The sequence below is a fragment of the Taeniopygia guttata genome, chromosome 7 (genome assembly GCF_048771995.1).
Source record: "Taeniopygia guttata chromosome 7, bTaeGut7.mat, whole genome shotgun sequence".
Classification (NCBI taxonomy): Eukaryota; Metazoa; Chordata; class Aves; order Passeriformes; family Estrildidae; genus Taeniopygia; species Taeniopygia guttata.
Genome location: NC_133032.1, coordinates 3,362,219 through 3,380,553, shown reverse-complemented (window position 1 = coordinate 3,380,553; position 18,335 = coordinate 3,362,219). Strand labels below are relative to the sequence as shown.

At 50.3% G+C, this 18,335-nt stretch overlaps 1 long non-coding RNA gene across 3 annotated transcripts; it reads right to left on the bottom strand.

Moving 5' to 3' along the window:
- Positions 1-5,915: 5,915 nt before the first annotated feature.
- Positions 5,916-15,925, bottom strand: LOC116808583 (uncharacterized). Of its 3 annotated transcripts, none has more exons than XR_012056925.1 (6): positions 15,822-15,925; positions 13,514-15,084; positions 11,606-11,713; positions 7,174-7,334; positions 6,409-6,605; positions 5,916-6,309 (listed from the first exon to the last, which is right to left on the bottom strand). It is a non-coding gene; the product is annotated as an uncharacterized lncRNA (long non-coding RNA). The 3 variants fall into 3 exon arrangements; XR_012056923.1 differs by having other exon boundaries at positions 11,606-11,710; XR_012056924.1 differs by having other exon boundaries at positions 7,174-7,328; positions 11,606-11,710.
- Positions 15,926-18,335: the final 2,410 nt, after the last annotated feature.

Genomic DNA, 18,335 nt, shown 5'->3' with positions numbered 1-18,335 from the left:
AGGTCTGGGGTTGAGGAAGGGGGCTGCCAGGCTGGCTTTGCAAAGCTGGTAAGAAAACCCTCAAAAAGAACTTGTTCAAAACATGTCCCAGCCGAAATGTTCCTGAGGTTGCTTCTGGCTTAGTTGTTTAGGCTTCTCCATTCTCCCTGAGGATGCACCTGGAGCCTGCTCCATGCTCCAAACTCCCCTCTTCAGGGTCACTTGGAAGGCTCTCACTGTGGAGAACAGGACACTCATTGCTGCCTCGACTTCTCTGCAGAAGCCTCTCCAGACTCACTCATTCCTCTCTTTGGTTACCTTCACGAAAGTTTCAGATACATCCCATCCCCAGTTTGTTCTGGCAGCCCCAGCCGTGAGTCCCCTGCCCTTCTGCACCCAGATTCTCCTTTTCCCACCTGGCCTTTCATTAGAAAAGCCCTCTCCTCTGGAAAACCCCAGGCTCAAAAATCCCTGACTCCATCTCCGGAGGAGCTCCTCCAACTCTGCAGGTTTGGGCAGGAGATCTCCTTCCTCACCAGCATCCTTGCTCTACATTGGAACTCCCCATCCTGCTCTCCCAGGCCTGTGAGCCCTTGCCCTGCAGAGCTGCTGTTCTGCAGGAAAATAAGGAGATGAAAGAAATGAAGAGGGATGGGGGGAGGATGGATGTTAGCTCAGGAACATCTGAGTGGAAATGAGAGCTGGCAGTCACCAAGGATCCCAGTTCTTTTTCTATTACCTGTTTCATTAGATTTTATTTCTGTTCCAGGAAAACTGGAGGGAAAAAATGTATCAGAAGTCAAACAAAACATTTTTTTTTGCTAAAAAGGAAGGATTTCATCTCTGCTTCAGCATTAGAATAATTTCCATTTCAAAAGTGGGTTGTGATTTTGAACTGAAAATTGAGACCATCCCATCCCCAAAGACTGAAGGGCGATGTTTTGACAGACCTTTTTTTTTTTTGGGGGGGGTTTTTTTGGTTTTTTTTTTTTTTTTTTTTTGTTGTTGGTTTTTTTTTTTTTTTTTACCTCTAGGGCCCTTTTGCCTGGAATCAGTATATCCCTGCAGCAAGCTCTGTATTTGACAAGCAGCAATTTTTCACCAGCTAAACATCCCCTTAAATCTTCATCAGTCTAGGACAAAGGCGCAGAAGTGCAGCATCCTGATCGAGGTCCCTCTGCCCTTGGATGCGGTTTCCTCCATCCTCACCAGTTCCTTGAGGATGTCACCTGGCAATCCCCACAACTCATTAGCACTTAATACACAGCGAGAGGAGCTGGTACCTATTCCTCCCATTCAAAATAATCTCCCAATGTTTGGAAATAAACAGCAGAAATATGTCCCAGCAGGTGTTACCTCTTCAATGTTGTCTTGTTTGTAGCCAGTCACAAGACAACATTCCCATAACACCAGAGGTAAGCAGATGGCACTTATTAATTTACATCATAAATACGCTCTAATGTGTACACTGAGAAGCCACTTCTGTGGGAGGCAGCTCTACCTGGCTCACAGAGAACATCACAGCCCAAAGGCTTCCCCTGAGATGAAGAACAGCAGTGCCATGTCCCTCCTCTGGTTCCCCACGTTCCCCTCCACGCCTTTTCGGAGCAGCACCGGCGCAGTTCCACAGCAGCCGCGGCGATCTGCATCCCCTCTTCCCACAGCTGCCAGTCGGATGCCCCAGGCACCAAACCAGAGAAAATGACACCCAAAGTTATTAGAGGTGGCAAGACTGCAGGCAGCGTCAACACAGCATATGTCCCAAAGCAAACAGATTGTGTGGAACTTTCCTGAACGTGCTGAGGGGCCGGCAGCGCCGACATCGCCCTTCCTGAGAGGCAGAGCTGCCTGCGGGGAGGGGGACGTGCTCTGGCAAGGGGCTGTGTGCTGCCCCAGGGCCAAACCTGCAGCTCTGCTGGGGGCTCTGCCGACCCACCCCACTGCCAGCAGGGACACTGGGATGGGAGCTGGAAAATCATGGAAGGTGCTCTCTTGGCCAGGCCACCTGGCACATCCAGTAATGATTGGGGCTGGATAGAGAATTATCAACACAGATGGGTTTGTACTAAAATAGCTCCGTCCCATCTCCTCCTCCCAGCCCTCCCCTCCTCTCTTCTGCAAAGCGACACAGTCGAAAATTGGTGAGTTTTTAATTTTTTCAAGATTTTTTTTTTAAATTCTGGAAAGAGGGGCAAGTAAATGGGCAACAAAAGAACCCAACATCACCGAGGTTTCTAAAAGATGTAACTTTTTTTGCTGGAGGTGGGGGAGCACCAGCCCACCTTTCTTGCTGTGGATGCTGTGGCTGCAAAGGGCTGAGGCACTGGAAAAGGAAGGACACGCCAAGGACTGCAGTGTAGCCTCCAACTCCAACCTGCCAAAAGCATCCATCCTGCCTGGAAATCCCTGTCTGTGTTGCCTAATGCAGGGGCTGATCCCAAATCCAGCTGCCACCCATCCTACTTGGAGACCTTGGAGTGTTGCTCAGAGGCCTTGTCCCCAGTGTCACCTGCGTTCAGCAATGGCTGTGAGCACTGAGGGTAAAAACCCAACCAGAGCACATCAGGAGGCTATGATAAAAGGTCCACAGCATAACACTATCCCTGCAGGATTTAAAATCCACATGCCAACAGATCTGAGCAAGGGGAGCCCCATATCTGGTACAGCACCTGCCCAGTGTCCCCTTCTCCTGCAGCCACCCTAGAGCCCACGGCGAGGGCTGGACGCAGGGGAACATCACCCACACTGCAGAGTCTGCACTGGGGAGAGGAAATTCACTCCAGCTGCCAGCTCTGGCTGATAAAACAATCTCCTTTCATCTCTTATTGCCTCTTGCTCCACTCCTTCATTCTTTATTTTCTTTTTTGTTGCACCCAAGGGCCCGTGGTGCCCTTCGTGCCCTGCGTCACACTGACGTCAGGAAGGCAGCCAGGGCCATGATCATGGGGCTTCTTTCACAACCTGCCTGCCCTGGGGACTCTCATTAATCAAGATCCACAGATAACAGCCCTGCAGAACGACTGCCAGCAGTCCCAAGGGAGCCCACACTGGATTTTCTGAACAGGCACCCTGGCAGAGCAGGAACAGGGTGAAGTGCTGGGAAAGGAGGCTAGAAAAGGGCAGGTACAGGGCTGGAGGGGCTCCAGGTGTGTGCACTGTGCCAGCACTGGGCTTAGAGAGCCCTGGTCCAGGGGAAGGTGTCCCTGTCCATGGCAGGGGCAGGGAATGGGATGAGTTTTAAGGTTCCTTCCAACTCAAACCCCTCTGTGATTGCTCCAGGGTTGGCACAGGACCTTCTGCATGCACCCTGGGAGGAAAAAGTCATGGATTTGGCCACAGGCCTCCGGCTCAGGCAGTCCTTCTTGTTTATGCATCCTATCTTGCTGGCTCAATGCTCGGCTGTGGATATTGAGCATCAGCCCTGTCAGGAGATATCAGAGTCATCCCACATCCACATGGCAGTGAGAGCAACAAGTCTTCAGTTTTTCAGTTTTCCCTTCTTCTTGGAGATCTTTACAAGTGAAAAAGAAAAAAAAAAAATCTTTAAGAGTTTCCCAGCCCTACCTCCTTCTCCTTCATGCCTGTTCCCAGCTGGAAAACAAGGATTACCTTAGCTGCTGGATTTCTCTTGCTCAAGGATGGTTATTTGCATGGCTTTGTGCTAAAGCCCTGGTTTGGGGAAGAGGGCATGAATTTAGGGCTCATTTCAAGCCACAGCCCTCATTTTCAGAATGTGACCCCTCCTTCCTGCATAATGAAAATCCATTCCTTGTCTTGGGGGAGGGTTCATTATAGGCAGAGAAGACCTGTGTGGTTTGTACATGGAAAAGAATTACTATGAGACACTTCTTAAAACATTTTTTTTTAATTGATGTGCTCCTAGTCTCCTGTTTGCTAGTGGGTAATTAAGTCAATTAACAAGCATCTGTTTGTTTATTTATTTCCCTCATGGATGGATGTAAGCTGTTTGGATAGCAGTTTGTAACAAGGGCCCGCTGCAGCTTGCCCGCTGATCCATGAATATTCAGGAAATCCCTGCACTCCATCTACAGGACCTGCTCCTCCACCTCCAGGAACCTGAGAATGAGCTCCAGGGTGGGCAGGGATGGGACAGACTGACAGCCTGGAGCTGGGATCCTGCCTTTGGCTGGACAGGGCTTAGAGCAACCTGGTCTGGTGGAAGGCGTCCCTGCCCATGGCAAGGAGTGGAACCAGATGGGCTTTAAGGTCTCTTCCATCCCAAACCAGTCTGTAACTCCATGATTCTAAATTCCCTTGTAATCTGCATTTTGGCAAAGTCCCTCAGACACCCTCAAAGTCCTCTTGGGGCTGTTTTTGCTCCTTCAGACCAAGGCTTCAGCATCCTTCAGAAAGCGTTTGAGGGCAGCTCATAGAGGCTGGAAAACAACACCCACCTTCCCTTAGCCCACAGGGAGATGGTCAGATTTAACACCTCACCCCAAGCACAGCGCTCCACTCCTCCCCACATCCATGTGCTTCCAGGGGGGCTTGGCGAGGAAGCCCCACACGGAAAGCAGCAGTTCCCTGGGAATTTGTCTATCTTGGGATCATCCAGGCGAATCTCCACCAAGCCCACTGACCCTCCTGGGGGTCTCCCCAGGACCTCTTTGGGGTCACCGGAGCACCCCAGACACCACTGTCCCCATGTCTTTTGGGAAACACGCTCCGTGTGCTCAGAGCCAAAGGCTAGAAGCCTGGCCAGTAACATTCCCACATGGACAAAACAACTCCCAGCGCTGCCTTCAAAGAGTTATTTAATCACAGGCAGCACAATTAAGGAGGCCTCGGAGCCAGAGGAAAAGGGATTAGCAGACTCTGGGCAGAGCATTCATCACAGCGAGCAGTTTTGCAGGGGCGCATCTGCTGCTGACTCCTCTCCTGCAGACACACCGGTTTTATTGCCATGTCAGCACCAGGGATGTTTACTCTCTCCTGGAGCCCAAACCCTGCAGCGCTGAACACGCTTCTTTTCCACCAGCTGGGGGGAAAGGGATGCTCCCAGACCTGGGAATTGCCATTAGCACCTCGGAGGAGGCTGCACCAAAAGCGCTTCTGGGGCTCTCCACCCCCTGCCTGTGTGCCTGGGAGAAGGGAGGGCAAGGCACCTAAGCACCCTTTTGAAATTCCTCTGGTTTGATGAATTAATTTGTTTAAATGAGCAATTAGAGCTCAATTTAGCGCTAGCTCGTTGCAGCTTTGCTGGATGGCTGCACCTTCCCCTCTCTCACTCTTCAAATTAGAGTTTTGGGGTTTTACAGGAAAAATCATTGGAGTTGGGAGTGAAGTCAGGCATGGAAGAAATAATGACAGGTGGGAGGGTCATCACCAAGGTGCAGGAAGATGGTCACCCTTATTTCTCCATGGCGCTGGAGATTTGGCCAAATCCTGCTGTTGGATATCGCCAGGTCAGCCTCGTTTCAGAGCTCACAGAAATTTGCCATCCAGTTTTGAGACAACTCAAAAAAGTCCAACAAGAGTCCCAGGAAAACCCTCCAATTTACAACAGAGCAGGAGGCATCATAATAACAATAATAACAGTAATGATAATTGGATGAAAGCTTGCTGTAATGAACTGGCTGCAGCCCAAAGCTGCCCAATAGACTCAATTTCCATGTGACATCTGAGTGAAGGCACTGGAGAAATGCACATCGCATGGCTTTTTTGATAAATAAAAGATCCCTTCATGGCAGTGAAGAGCTGGGACCCTTTTTCCACCCACGTTGACCCCAGAGAAGCCAACTCGGTCATTGATGAGCCTGGATCCCTGGAAGTGTCCCAGGCCAGGCTGGACACTGGGGCTTGGAGCAGCCTGGGACAGTGGAAGGTGTCCCTGCCTGTGGCAGCAGGTGGAATGGGATGGGCTTTGAAGTCCCTTCCCACCCAAACCAGTGTGAGATTCCAAAATTCCACAATAATTGCACACTCTGAGCCCTCCTTTAATTCTTTTTAGAGTCTCTGGAAGACAACTGATGAAGACATCATTTTCCTGGGCAAATGAAATTATGTGCTTCCCCCCCGAGGAAACAATTTCTATTCTGCACCTTTTCCTTAATCCCACACAATTTGAGAGACAGTCGATTTATAGATTTCGGAGACTCCCTTTTCTCCCACTACTGCCAGAAACGAAATGGATCAGGCACATCCCGCCCTGGCAGAGGTTTCTGTGCGTGTGCTGAGCATTCTCCGTGTCCCCCATGTACAGGGTGTGCAGGGATGAGGGAGTGGAGGACTTCAAACAGCACCTGGAATTCCAAAGATGGCACAGAGGAGGCGTATCCTGACCACAGAAAGGGGTACTTGATCTGAATTCTAGGGAGGAAAAGGAAAAAAATGTGCATGGTTTTGGGGCATTTACAATCCAGCCTAAATAGGGTCACTTTCACAGTTATAATTAGAGTTAATAATTACCTCTGCCTGATATCCTCCTCTCCCAAGCCCTTTACACATGGAGCCAACACAGAGCAGTGGGGGAAGGATCCAGCAAGGATGGGACCTCTGGAGGCACAGGGAGAAGGGGTGAGATATCTCATCACTGCATCCCTGCCAAACCCCACTTCCTGAAGGGGCAGTGCTTCATCCCGGTATTCATCAGGAGAAAAACAAACCTAAACCAACCAACCAAAACAAATAATTTTAAAAACCCCAACTCTTCCCCTACAAAAAAACCCCAAAACTCTAGCCCCATCAAAATACAGTACTCGCAAAGAAACAAGCAAAAAAAACCCCAAAAAACAAAAAACAAGTGAAAAACAGACAACCCCCTAAGAAACCCAACTCTCCCCAAAAAAAAAAAATTTAAAAGCCAACACCTCCAAAAAAAAAAAATCCCCCAAAAATATCTCCAAACAAACCCACCCTCAAAAAACAACCCAAAAAAAACGAAACAAAAAACCTAACTGCCCAAAACCCACCCCAAACCAAAACACAAACCCAAAAACCCTAGAAACAAACAAGTGCAAAATGAAATCAAACCCCACCCCAAAACCCCCTCAAAAATAAAAGCCTCCTTCAGAAACAGCCCCCTCGCTGCCCAAAACCCTAGAAAAATCTTCAACACCCCAACAAAACAACAGGTTTTGGTTTGAACATGGAAAACTCTCTGCAGGGAAGGGAGATGCTGTTATCCACATCCATCCTGAACTTCCCAACAAACCATCCAGGGGTAGCACCTACCCTTGGCCAAATCTGTGCGTGTCCAACACCCCCTGGGTTTAGCATCCTTTTCAGCAGAGCGCTCCCAGCTCCTGAAAAACACCCTCCTTTGGCCATTTCTTGGGGACATTTCATCCTTCCCGGAGCTGTCCAGCCCTTGCAGGCATTTGGAGCTGCTGCCCCTCAAGGGAGGAAGGAACATGGAATAAACCTTATGGCATCATCTCATCTGGCCTTGCCTCTGCTCCAGCTGCTCCTGGAGGTGCAGCTGCCTTGGGGGAGCTCTGGGTTGGAGGAGAGGTTTTGGCATTTGGTTCCTGCAGTGCCCCCTGCACTTTCTGGGGTGGTGGGGTTGCTCACGCCGCAGCAAAGGCAAACATGTTTTTCCTGAATCTCCCCCTAGAAGGAACTCGGGGAAGGGTTTGGGGGGACTAAAACTATAAAATAAAAATAATTGAAACTCCTAATTAAGCTGGAGGCACCAGCACAACTGATAACAGGGTCTCCATGCCTGGGGTTTAGGGTGGGTTGAAAGCCAACCGGGATACAATCCTACAGGAAACTCATCCTGCTGCTTCCTCAGATCCTGCCATGGCTTTGGGTCAAACTCACATTCCTATGTGGACACCTTTGGAAATCATAAAATCATGGAATAGTTTAGGTTGGAAAGGATATTAAGACACCATCTTGTTCCGCCCCCTGCCATGGGGAGGGACAACTTCCATTATCCCAGGTGGTTCCAACCCCATCCAACGTGGCCTTAGACACTGCCAGGGATGGAGAATCCACAGCCTGGACTTGCTCCCTGTTTTCTTGGTGCCCAGAAATTCTCTCACAGAAAGTATGGACTTTCCCCTTCAATCAGCACTACCATAGACACTCCTCTCTCAGAGAATTTCCCCAAATATGCTACTGCTGCAGAAGGTGCTTAGGCGGGACTGGCAAACACACTGAGGACTGATACAGGCTGAGCCTAGAAAGGGGAGAGCAGACCTGTCAGCTTCCAGGGTACAGCAAACAGAGATTCCTCTGATATTCACATGTTCCCCAGGGGAAAAAAATGATATTGAAAATACCCCATGTCAGAGCAGAACTTCCAGAGCAGCCCTTGCAGTACCTCCAGCAGGAATGGCGTGTGGTAGTATCCATCTTCAAAACGTTCCTCCCAGTTAGGTACAGCCCTGATGACAGGGGGGATCTGGGACACATTTCTAGGGGTTTTGAGATCCTGTGCCCTCTTACCTCTGCACTTGTGGGGAGGGAACTCTCAGCACTCCTTCCTTCTCCTCCAGCTGGGAGCAGGTGTTGATGCATCTCTTTGGCACACTGGGTGTTCCAAGCTCCCTCCTTCATCCTCACAGATGAACTTTGTGTCTGCCTGCAGTCTTCAGTGCTTTGGGGCTGGATCACAGGATCAGAGAATCCCAGGATCCCAGAATGGTTTGGGTTGGGAGAGACCTTAAATCCCATCTGGTTCCAACTCCCCTTCCACTGTCCCAGGTGGAGCGTGACACTGCCATGGTCCTTCCTCATACAAGTCCTTTCAAATGGCTGAGGGATGGACCAGCCAACACTCAGGGAGAAAGGGAAAACCTCCCAGGACTTCTGCCTGCCCCATGGTGCCCAGAGCAGGGCAGCCACACCATGGAGGAATTACAATAAACCCATAAATCAGACCAGGGAAAGCAGGGAGCATAAACACCCCTATGAACCCTGAACACACAGGGAAGTGGATTTATAAGCAGAGGCAGGAGTTTTAATAAATACCCATTCCTGGGGAAACTCTGCCTCTGGCACCATCAGAGTGGAACCAGAGGGATGACCGGTGCCCCGTGGGCACAGAGAGAAGATGGAGCCTGTGACCCACCTACCTGGCACTGGGAATGTGGCTAATTGGACTTGGAGCGCCCTGGGATAGAGGAAGGTGTCCTTGCCCATGGCAGGGGGTGGAACTGGATGGTCTTTAAAAGCCCTTCCAACTCAAACCATTCCATGTACAAACACGTCCTTTGGGAGCTGTGCCCACTCCACTGCCCTCCCTCTACCCCGTGCTGGATTTAAACCAAAGCAGCATCTGAAATGATTGCCCTGAATCTCCCTCCCAGCTGCCAGCTCATTTTCTGGGCCACAAGCCCCTGACAACCCATTCCCTGAAGGATGCAAGGAAATCTTCAAATGTAATATGGCAGCCTTTCCTTCCTTTGTTACAGGCACCACTTCCTCAGGGAAGAGCCCTGTATTTATACCCTCAGCTAGAGGATGCTCAAGCAGGCTCTAGCTCCAGGGGGACAGGCAGCATCTGACTCCATTCTCCATCCTCCTAAATCCCTGACTCTTCAAAATTCCCTATCCCTCCAAACCACCCTGCAGGCGACCAGGCCCGGGATGAACTCCAGCCCCTGATGGCCACAGAGGCTGCTCTTCCCCTGCAGCTTTCTGCTTGCTTAAGCATTGCTTCTCTTATTAAATTCTGAAAAGCAATAACATCCCCAGCAATAGATGCCACTCACAATAGCTCAGGGAGCAGATAAGGCTCCCAGAAATGTGTTATTCCTGTTCAAAGCCTTGGTCACAGTGACCTCCGCAGACACTTTAAACTCAGGCTGGTTTAAATTTGGTTCTTTGTTTGTTGTTGCATCAACTTTTTAAGGAAATTTTCAGTGAACGTAAGCCCTGCTCATATCTGCTGTGCTCTGGTTTCTTTCTTCATTTAATGAGGCAAAGACTAGTTAATTAAAAAATAGATCTCCATCTCCCAGCTGACAGATTGCCCTTGGCCCGAGCAATTGTGCTCCCCACCCCTCTCCTTCTCCCTCCTCCCAAGAGATGGAAACCAGCTCTTTGATGAGATGTGTTGACACCTTACAGGGACCCGGTACATTTTTAAAAAATTTAAATAATAAAGAAGCAGAGTCAGTTTTCTTGCCACTGGACCCCAAAGCTGGGGAATGTTACTGCTTTAGGATGCAACACAGTCCCACAGCATTCCCACACCGCATCCCTGGCCCGGCCCCGCAGGAGATGGGACCTGCACCTCTCCCACTGCTTCCACTGAGATGTCCATCACCAGCAGGGGATGGAGGCAGCTCCAGGCCCAAACCCTGCACCACACACCTCTGCTTCAGGCTCCTGAGGTGCAGGTAGGAATAAAAATGTTTTTTCCCCCAAAAAAGGCTCCTTCCTCCCCTTGGTTGGCAAGGCCTGTTTGGCACACCCCCCCCATCTCCGCCAAGACAAATCCTGGTGGGCACAGCAGGACCAGACTGGCTCCTGGAAGGGGAAGAGGCCAGAATAGCCAAAGCCAGGCAGACTGGGCAGCTGGAGAGAGAGGGGCAGGGTGCTTTCATGGAGCTCCACATGGAAAAGCTCCCCTATCCCTATTCCCACACATTTTTCAATGCAGAAGCTGCCGACACACACGGCTGCATCCCAAACCCCTCCATGTAATTACAGATCCACGGTTTCTTCTGGGCTTCCACTTATTTAATAATCCTTTCTCATCTGCCTCTAATACCCTGAGCTCTGTCAGAGGGCAGAAACACAGCCTTTACATCCAGAAGGACAAGAGTTCCCTGCAACAGCTGCTATATTTAACAGAAAAAATACGCTGGGTTGCCATGGCAACCCTGACTTCTAAAAATAGAGCTGCCATATCCAGCACAGCCAAGAGCACAGGCAGTGCTGACGGAAGCTGCTTTCCCCAGCACTGGGGAATGGAAGTAAACTTTTATTCCTCGCTGGAATTGCCACGGAGCAAAACGTGGGGAAAAAAAAAAAAAAAATCACACGTGCCTTTGCTAATTAAATCCTCCCTCGTGTGAAGGATCCCCACTTCCCTCAGCTCGAAGACTGATCCCTGAACTGCAGTTCTTGGGATCAAAAGGGTGCTTTGGGAATGGCAGGGCTGAAGGCAGCTGGATGAAGATGGAATGATGGTGCTGGATGTGGTTGGGTTTCCTGCTGGCACTGACATGCTGAGGCTCAGAGTGACCAGGTGCCCACGGCTTGGTGACCCATCAGGGTCACCCCCAGCCAGCAGAGTTGCCGGGGTAAGGCTGGGTTTGGGCACCCTCGGGGGGCACTCAGCCTTGCCTTGTGTGTTTCAAATGACCTGCAGAGAGTGGTGATGGGGATGCACAGCTTTCCAAATGGCCTTTTCCCCCCATTCCACCAACAAAACCAGTTATCTGGGCGTTGAATCAGGGGCATTCTCCTTCCCCACTGGAAGACAGACCCTGTCACCAAAGAGCATGCTGAGCTCTCTACAGCAAGAGCCAGCTGAGCATCCCCCAAAATCTGATTAGCAAGGCTGAGTAGTCACAGCCTGCCTAGGAACAGCAGTTGCTTCCCATTGCACCCCAAGCCTCCAGTCATCTCCCTAATTCTCCTTGACATTTCTTGCTCCGAGTAGAGGGTGTGCCTCTGACAGATCGCAGCCCCCGATGCTACTCACCAGCCCTGATTCCGTGGGTGGGAGGATCACAGTGCCCTGCCCGAGCTCTCCCCAGCAGTTCTGGCTTCCAGGAACCCTTGAGCACAGAGAGGGAGGGCTAAGTGCCTGCTGGAGGAGACATGGGGCTGCTTGACTCCTACTCTGCTCCCAGGAGGAAGGGCTCTTCAAGAGCAAAACACTTCACCTTGTTGTAGCAGTCAGTGTGTGTGTGTGAGTGTTCTTTCTTTTTCTTCCCCCCCACTTAAGAAAAACCAGATTGCCAGACCTGATGGGAGCCTAGGGCAATCTAGAGCAATATTTCCTCTATTTCATGGTTGGTACCAGCAGCAGCCTCAGAGCAGGGTCCAGAGGAGACCATGAGGATGCTCAGGGAACCAGGCTGGGAGAGCTGGGGGTGCTCACCTGGCTCATCTCCCACCTGTGGTGGCCACATGGATGTTACCTCCCCTCCACCAGCCATGGCTCTGGGCTTGCCAAAGGCCCTGGCAGGGCACAGGGGGTGCCAGCCCAGCCTGTGACCCAGGGATGGAATCACTGCACCCAGAAGGTGCTGCTGTGCCATGAACACCACTCTGTCCGTCTGCCCTCCCCAGGCTGAGGCTGCTGCAGCATCCAGCTCCCCGAGGGGCTGCCAGGAGCGTGTTGGAGCAGGGAAGAGCCTGACAGCATTGGCACAGGCTTGGCAAGGGGCAAAGGGCCCTCGCTGCAGGACTTCATTTCTGTTTGCTTCATCCTGACCCAGTTCCTGGCCAACCCCCACTGGCCATGAGCTCACTGCAGAGAAGAGAAAACATTGGCTGTTTCTCTGGCTCCCTCCACCACCCGTGATGTCCTGCTACAGCTCCTGCTTGGCACCTTCCCCCAGCCTCTGGAAGCACTTCTCCTCTATTTTATGTCGTGCCTGGCCCACATTTACACCCACCCTGAATCCCCTTCTCCGCTGCAGTGCCCCGAATGGTGTTTCTGTAGCTGACGGCTATGTCAGCATCACAGCAGCACCTTCTTGTCACCGATAAGGACAGTAAATTTCTGCCCAAATAAATCCCTGCCTTTGCAAAACGGTGCAAAAGGAAAGGCTTGAATGGTGAATAAACTCCTGAACCGGCCAGATGGAAAAGGGAGTGGATGAGATTTACACTCTGTGCCACAGTGTGATGGCAGGGGGTGCAGCTCTTCTGGCTAAGCTTTAGGAGGATGGAGGGAGGGATGTTTGCTGCTGGGGCTGCTGCTTTTAGAGCAGGACAGGGAGTTAAGTGCACGGAGCCTGTTGCTGCTAATGATGTTTGTGTTTGAGGCCTAAACTCAGATCATGGCAAGATGATTTAGAAGGAAATTCTTTAGTATAAGGGCAATGAATCCCTGGCACACAGAAGCTGTGGCTGCCCCTGCATCCCTGGAAGTGTCCCAGGCCAGGCTGCACATTGGGGCTTGGAGCACCCTGGGATAGTGGAAGGTGTCCCTGCCCATGGCAGGGGGTGGGAATGGATGAGTTTAAGGTCCCTTCCACCCCAAACCATTCTGGGATTCTATGAAATAGATTTCACCAGGACATCCTTCTCTCACCAGGAGAGTTTCCAGCACTCAGTAAGGCCAGACCAGGTGTGGAGGTAACAGCAGCCTGCATGTCCAGGCCCAGCCATGCTGTGCTCATGGTCAGGTGGGTGCTTTCCCAAGGAAACCTGCTCCCGACGGCTCTGTCCCAGCCCCAGCCTGCTGCCATCGGCCACAGGAATGCAACAACAGCCCTGCACAAGTCCACACTGACCTCTGGAGCTCGTGGCCCACATGTGGGCTGCACTCTGAAAGTGAAATGTGAGAGAGGTCATGGAAGGTGCTCAAGACTTACAGGGGATGAGGCAGGACAAACACATAAGATGCTTAATTTTATATGGATCTGGACGGATTTACCTCAAAGGTTTGCTAGGACTCCTGGGAGAAGCTTTGTAGGTGGAACATTCCCGGTCCCAAAAAGGATGAGATGCATCGCAGCAGAGCCAGAGCAGCAGCACATCCAGGCAATGACACCAAACAGGAGGAGAGATCCCAGAATTCTGCATCCCTGGATGTGCCACCATCACAGATGCTCACCTCCCTCCTGGTTTCATGCCACCAGGCTGGCTCAGGTTTTTGTTCTGTCCTTGCAGACATCCTTCATCCTTCACTCTCACTTCTGACAGGATAAAAATGAGAAAAATCACAGCAGAATATTCCTGTTTCATCAGGAATCCATGGAGAACACACGTTATAAGCCAAGGGGCACCATAGGTACATTCAATCTGCTGGAAATTATGACTTTTGATTCCACTGCTATCTCAGATCATAGAATCCCAGATTAGTTTGTGTTGAAAGAGCCTTGAAACCTTCTTCCACTACCCCAGGGTGCTCCAAGCCCCAATGTGCAGCCTGGCCTGGGACACTTCCAGGGATGCAGGGGCAGCCACAGCTTCTCTGGGCACCCTGTGCCAGGGCCTCACGGTGGCTTGTCCAGCCTTTTCTCCAACAAAACCTGATTCAACCACGCTGAATTTTGCCTCAGGTTTCCTTTCTTTGCTCCAAGTCCAGCTGGGTCTCTCTCTAGGAGCCAGGAATTAGGTAGAACAGCTATTCCAAAGTAAATTGACCTACAATTTCTTTTCCATAGCAAGAGGGTTGTTTTTTTAGGGCAAACCACTTTTATCCTTGAGGAAAATGTCAGCAGGAGGAATAGCCAGGGAAAGCTTGACTGTGCTACTGTCCTGGAGTTACTGTCAGGTAAAAAAAGGCCACTGAGTTTCTCCTCTACAGTTTTTGTGGCCAAGTTCTTTAACTTTCCCTCGCTCAGCTGAAGATGTCAGAGCTGGGGTTCCCTATAAATACTCTCAGCCTGGGCTGGGGAGAACAAACCAAAAAGGGCACAGGAACCATGGAGCTGCTCCAGCCAGGAAGAAATGTCTGTAATTAATGTAGTGGGAAAATTACACATTTATATGCCCCCCCCCCCAAGTACAAGAGCAGACATCCATTTCCTGCAGGGCTGTGGACGCCTGCCAGCCCACAAATAAATCACAAAACCACAAAGCCAACAAGGAGGAAAAAAAGGGGGAATTATCACAGAGGATGCAGCAGCCTTTTGTACCAGGAAAATCACCAGCATCTCCACCAGACATCTATTGTTTATCAGTAATATTCCCTGATGCTTCCCACCATTTGAGACTGAGACAGGGAGGAATATTCAAGCAGAGCAACATCGGATTTTGCAAACTCCAAAGGCACAGCCAAGGGGTGGCTTGGGAGATGCACTGACCTGCCCCAGAGGCGTTTGTGGGACCAAACCCAAACAAGCCCACAGCAAACCTGATATTAAATAGGCTTTGGCATGGGTGAAAAAATGGAATAAACCCAAAGTTGCCAACTTTCCTCCAGGACGAGGGTGTCTGGAGGGCAGGGATGGAGCACTCGGTGGTCTGGCAGCACCTCCAGAGGGATCACGTCCAGTGATGCTGGAGATTAAAAATAAGAGAACAAACAATTTCGGTGAGGACTTGCAGTCCTACTCCCACGCATTTTCCCTCCTCTTGCCTGTCCCCATGGAGGTTTAATGGCCTGGGCCCCCACTTCACAGCACCCTGGAGTCACTGAGAGCCTCTCCATTGCTCTCCAGCTGCCTTTGCTCCAGCCGTGGGATCACGGCAGCAGCTTTACAGCTTCCCCTGTGGCCTGTGAAGCTGGGCTGTGTCAGCACGGGGGGACTGTGGGAGAAGGTCCTTAGGGGGGTTCTGAAGGGCAGTTCTTGTTTTCTGCACTACCCAGGGCTTGTAAATGAACCACGGGTGGCTGCCTGGGGTATATTGTGGCTACAGAAACCATGGCAAATGCATCAGCGTTCCCAAGAGGGTTATTTTTTCTTTTCCACTCTGAGCTGAAGCACTTCAGGGGACACTCAAAACCATCCTGTGCTGCTCACAGAACAGCTTCTCCACCACCTCTTTCCCTGCCACAGCCACAGGAACACTGATCTCATGGATTGCAAAGGACTCTAAAGGCCATCCACTTCCAACTAGACCAGGCTGCTCCCAGCCCCTTCCCACCAGGATGAGGTGGGTTTATCTCCCCAAACTTCCTGATTTCACTGCCTGGCCACCAGAACCAGAGGTCCCACAACCAGGGACAGATGTGAAGAAATTTCTTCCCTGTTCCAGGCTTGCCTATCCCAAATCCTCAGCCCTCCTGCTCTTACCCTGCAGTGGGGAAACACAGGTGGCACAAAGCAAAGTCAGGGAAGAGAGCAAAATGCTTCCCTGCACCTAAGGCACTTCAGCTTTTCCTTTCCTTCCTGGCCTGCTCAAAAAAAAAAAAAAAAAAAAAAAAAAAAAAAAAAAAAAAGAGAGAGAAATTTTATTTATTCACACACACAACAGTGAAAGATTTGTTTAGGAAAAAATATCACTGATTCTTGGCTGTTATTCCAGACAGAGAGAGAAACAGCAGCCCTTAATGTCTGCCTGTTCCTCAGTGATTTGTGCTTTGAGCAACGTTCCCAATTCTGATAAAGGTATTAGTGCATGTCTTGGGCTGAATTATAAATTATGAGATGCAAAGCCCTCTATTTATGCACTTCAGTGCTGAGAACGTACATGCAAAAGACATTCAAGCTCTCAAAGTTCCCACAGCAGCTCTCTCCACTCTGCACAGAAAAAGCACCCAGTTTTTTTGGCTGTGTTTATGAGGGACACATTTCAGGGATTAGGGCAGGAACAGACGTTTCCTGGATGTTTTCACAGCGCTTTGCTCAGAGCAGTGGCTCCTGCAGCAGTATCCTCTGAGCTGGGTCCAGGGCAAGCTCCCTCTTGAGCTCAGCATGACCAAATGGCACACAGGATAAGGACATTCAGGATAAACACATCTGGAAGTGGCTCCCTAGCTGCAAAGAAATGCTTATTAACGCACTTTTTTGGGGCAAAAGTCAAACTAAACTAAAATGCAGTAAGCACAGATTTGAGTTTTCATTTGGGGAAGGAGGGGACGGGAAAGCTGTCCCCAAAGCAGAGCATGCCCAGCATTGCAAACAGCAGATTAATCCTTTTTCATTTGTGCTTCAACTTCCTTTTAACCAAAAGAATCACAGAATCATTAAGGTTGGGAAAGACCTTCAAGTCTAACTGTGAATTCAGGAGCACAAAAGCATTTCTCTGAGCACCACATCCACATGCCTTTTGAACATTTCCAGCATTGGTGCCTCTGGGCAGCCTGGCCCAATACCTGACCAACTTTCCAGTGGGGTCATTTCCCACAGTTTCCACTCTAAACCTCACCAGGCACAACCTGGAGCCGTTCCCTCTTGTCCTATCCCCTGAGCTCCAGAGCCTTGCCCAGCTCTGTTCCCTTCCTAGAACACTCACCCCAACAACAGGATGGAACAACAGGAAAGGGAGCTGCACTACCCCAGGGCAGAGCTTTCCCCCTTCATTTTTACAAAGCGAAAGAAGGAAAAGCACCTGGAAAAAAAGAAAAAAATTGTTTAGGCTAATCCAAAACTGAAAGTTTGTATTCATTAGTTAGATTTCGAAAAACTAAGTTTACTTGGCTCAAAGTCAAATGTTTAATTTTACCTAACAGCTTTAACTTTGCTTAAAGTTTCTTATAATCTTAGAAACCAGAGGACTAAACAGCTCATTTTCAAAAAGGAAAAAAATAAAGCCCTCTCCCCATCAGGGATTGAGGCAGGTGACAACAATAAGCAGTGATAAAAGAGCAGCAGTCTGTGTTCACAGAAAATGCCTCAGCTTGCCCATGTGCCCACAAGGATGCATCAGTTTATGTTGTCAAGACTGCCCTGTTTAAAAATAATAATACTTAAATGTTCCCGCAGCCAAATGGAAAGAGGTGGTGATGCCTGGGCAAGAAATGGAGGCAAGTGTCCCAGCCAGGTCTGCTGAAGTGTCCTGATGAGGGAGGGCCAGGTGCCATGCCCTGCTCTATGAAGTGGCTGCTGTGGCTCTGGGGAGCTCATGCTGAGCCCTGCACTGCAGTCACAGCAGCCCTGACCCGAGGGGAGAGCCAGGCCTGTTGTTTCAGAAGCCACTGCATTCGTGGCTCTGCTTCATCTCCCCATCTGCATTTGGCTTTGAAGCCTTTGCAGCCCCCCAGAGGTCAGCTCATCGCTCCCCACCATTCCCTGTCCATTGGCATTCCTCAGAAACTGCTGTGTGAGTGCATATATCTGCCTGTAGTTCCAGCTGGCAGGAGGAGCTCATTGTGCTTGGGTTTAGGAACACTTTGGAAAAGCCTAGAGCCCGTCCCCATCCATTTCATACAATCACTAAACTTGGACAAGACCTCCAGCAAGCCCAGAACGGCATCTTTCTTTCCCTGTTTCCAAGAACTGAGATTTCCCTTCATTTGAGACTTCTCTAACAAACCAAAAACACATATTCACCCTCATTTGCAGTTTGCTGGTGTATTTTTCCAGGCTTTCAGTGCTCAGTGCCAGCGGCTCCACAGGGAAGCTCCAGCAGGCTCTAGGAGCAGGCTCTGGGCAATGGGATTTTTGTCTGACACACAGTGAAAACTGATTTCTGGGGGCAGCCGCCTGAGCCTGCTGTGTCTGAGACCATTGGCCTAAATTCTTGCTGCTCCTCTCCATTTTCCCAGCCACTATCCAATCCCAAGGGGAATTCCACATTCCCTGCAGCTTCTTCCAATATCCAACAAAGCCTCAGGAGAAGAGCAGCTTTTTTTGTGCTGCTACTCT